At 43.8% G+C, this 3519-nt stretch overlaps 1 long non-coding RNA gene across 1 annotated transcript; it reads right to left on the bottom strand.

Moving 5' to 3' along the window:
* Positions 1–1132: 1132 nt before the first annotated feature.
* Positions 1133–2622, bottom strand: LOC118392631 (uncharacterized). The gene is made up of 2 exons (XR_004827410.2): positions 2547–2622; positions 1133–1650 (listed from the first exon to the last, which is right to left on the bottom strand). It is a non-coding gene; the product is annotated as an uncharacterized LOC118392631 (long non-coding RNA).
* Between the last annotated feature and the right edge of the window lie 897 nt (positions 2623–3519).

Genomic DNA, 3519 nt, shown 5'->3' with positions numbered 1-3519 from the left:
CACCGACATCCTCAAGGAGCCGTTCCTTGAGCGAGGGAGTGGGGGAAATAAACGAGGGTCTGCCAGAGGAGAGGAAGACAGAAAGAGCTCCTCCACTTTTCTGAGGGAGCCCGCGTACTCCTAAAAATACCCCCCCCCCCTATCAGTTCCACATGGTGCATCGCATCTCAAATTATACACAATCACAGGAGAGGGGAAATTAGCACATTTGAGTACCCAAATTAGCATGCAGTGAGAATATAGTGATATAAACTCTGGTTATAGGTAACATCTCCTGTGAGACAATAACGGGATAAACGCGGGGAGGAACAGACAGATGCAACCCTCCTCCTCTCGGGTTATCAACGCTCGATGACCTGTCTAAACAGACCCCCACATCTCACCTGTGACTCTTTGCTGTGTGTCCATTAAACATGGATGAGATGGACTCAATATTGCTCATTGCTTCTTTGACACACTCTGACTTTGCACCAGTCCACATTTCAGTCCACCTCTTCCTTTCATTCTTTCTTTCTTTTCAAAGATTATTCAAGGTTATTACCTCCTCCAAAAGGCCACTTAGGATGCACAGGGGTAATATGCTGGGTATCTAAGATTTTTTTTCGACAGGTCCGTTCGCTCCAAGTGTGTTTATAATTCACTCTGGTGGCATGGTTTGCTACATATGAAACCACACCATGGCTTTCAATGGACACAGTTATTAACTGAATTCCTATCCCAATGGACCCAGGTGGGGGAAAGATATTTGCCTTCCCGACCGCTAAAGTGAATTGAGCCATTTGCAACACTGTATTATACATTAAAAAAATGTAGATGTGGCAATGTTCCTTTGTGGGTAAACCCCATTAATCTTTCGTGAAAGGTAAACAGCATCAAGTAAACAATGGAAGGAAGGAAGTGAATTCGAGAGCGAGGTTAAGAGTGCACATGCATCGAGAGCATCCGACTGCATCCTTCAATATGTTCTATAAACCTCGGAATCCATACGCCAGTCAAGCTTCGTCTCATCTTTTGACAGTTTTGCAGCTCGTCTAGAGGTTTGCCATAAAACAGTAGTGAAAAGGGGTCCCTGAAGAGCTGGGGCTATGCCCTCAATCTTAACTTGTCCAGCAGTCGATCGAGACCAGTCATATACGCCATGTTAGTATTTTATTTAAAGAAAATCAAGACCATGACAACTATCAGTATCCTCTCAAGGATATGTCAGAAAAGTTTGTTCGTTGAGTAAGGTTGAGTGCTAGGCACTTGAAGATCATAAAAAAAAAAGCAGGAAAGAAAAGGGATTGCAGTTGGCGCGTCTGGTGTTTGCGCCTGAGGGCTACTCTGACCCTGTGACCCGAACAAACATGATGACTCAGCCAATCGAGACAGGTCCATGCTGCAACCTGTCTCTTTAAGAAACACACACACACAAACAACCATGCACGCACACACACACACACACACACACACACACACACATACACATACACATACACATACACATACACACACAAATGAAAATGGCAGAGAACAATCTCCAATCCCGGGTCGCTTCCCTTAAGTCCGCATGACGCGCCTTCAATCTCCTGCGCCTGTCACACAACAAACCCGGAGCACGCTGACAAATCTATGTGCACCTCCATGTACGATCAAATTAGAGATGTACCCCTGTGGTATCGGGGGGAGAGAAAGAGAGGGACAAGTTAATCATGTCTGAGTAGCTTCTCCCATCACTGGCAGCCCACTTTAATCAAATTATGACCTTGTAAAGCATGCACTTGTCATTTGGGACCCAAATCTCCTCGCTAATGACTAATTAGCCTCACATCACCTGTGCCTTCCAAAACTTCCATTACACCCAGAACTACGCTCAAGATAATGGAATAAACAAAAGAGGGGAGAAAAAAAAAAAAGCAGACAAACAGACAATAAGGATACACGCATTCATTAACAGCAATTAGCGGGAAAGGGCTTGAGAAAAAGGCAGAAAACAAGTGAGTGATGCTAACCTTGTTTGAGGTTATGTCCGGCGGAGTTGGGTGTATAACTTAAGGCCATGACACATCAGTAACTCCAAGTCAACTCAAACCAAGCCCATTTGAATAAAGGCGCATAAATAATAATTTTCTTCATGTTAGGTCTTGTTACAAAGTAGCTTTGAGATGATGACCCTTGCTTTGAGGTCACACATGCGGTCTACTTGGCCTCTGAAGTGTCAACTTATCGGCACGGAGGAACGAGGGTTTGTTTGTTCCGTCCAGCGCTCCGTGCAGCTGTGGCATTTGGCGGCAGGCGCACAAACAGGCGGCGCCATTCATTACAACCATTTTATATCAGACACACTCTACGTCTAGGGGCCCTAAGCATCTGCCTCCATATCAGGGAGGGAGGGAGGGAGGGAGGGGAGGGAGGGAGGGAGGGAGGGAGGGAGGGAGGGAGGGAGGGGGGGGAGGGAGGGAGGGAGGGAGGGAGGGGGACAGAGGAGGACAAGGAGAGCAAAAAAAGAGAGGCAAAAAGAGGTAAAGACATTTATATAGAGAAAAGGTGTTTAAAAAAATACAGACCGTTTGGACGTCCCTCCTCTTCATCTCTCCCTCCTCATCTTCACATCACAGGAACATCTGGCTGTGAAGACGGACAATAAAAGGCCCATTGGCTGAGAGTCCATAGATCTATCTCAAACAAACAAACACACACACACACACACACACACACACACACACACACACACACACACACACACACACACACACACACACACACACACACACACACACACACACACACACACACACACACACACACACACACACACACACACATCCTCGTCAAGTCATCCTAGAGAGGACTCTTGGGAGACCACCACACACTGCAGTACACAGCTGTAACAATTAGAGCTGTGGTTCTAACACACAGTCATAACTGTATTGGCCTAGAGTCTGATATGGTATTCAGCATGAAATTCAACAGAAACATTGTGGTCAAAAATGTTTAATGCTTCAATACATACCATTTCCCATCTGAACTAACTAAAATTATGTAGCAGTGGACATCCAACAGCTACATGTGTATAGTATATTGAATTTCCCACAAGACTTGAATACAATTCTGTAGCCATGAACATCATCAACATCCATTTACAGTATATGTGTTCAACTGTTCAATGTATAGAATTTCCCACCTGAATTGAATTGCAATTGGTTGCTATAATGGTAAATAGCAAGTAAGTAAGATATAAATACATACTTAAGTTGTTGGTCCAAACTCATATTAATAAAGAAGTTTAACAGAGGGAAGTAGCTATGTGAATGCAGTGTAAAGTACCTAAGTGAAAATCATTTTAAGTACTACTTAAGTATTTTTGGGGGGTATTATTTGTACTTTACTTCACTATTTATATTTTGAATACTTTTACTTCACTACATTCCTGAAGAAAATAATGTACTTTTTTCCTGACACCCAAAAGTTGTGGTTCCATTTTGAATGCTTAGCGGACAGGAAGTGTGCTGGAGTGTGCCAATAGCTATCTGTAAATAC

This window comes from Oncorhynchus keta, chromosome 13 (genome assembly GCF_023373465.1).
Source record: "Oncorhynchus keta strain PuntledgeMale-10-30-2019 chromosome 13, Oket_V2, whole genome shotgun sequence".
In the NCBI taxonomy this organism is placed as follows: Eukaryota; Metazoa; Chordata; class Actinopteri; order Salmoniformes; family Salmonidae; genus Oncorhynchus; species Oncorhynchus keta.
The sequence above is the reverse complement of the archived record's forward strand: the minus strand, read 5'-3'. Positions and strand labels throughout refer to the sequence as shown.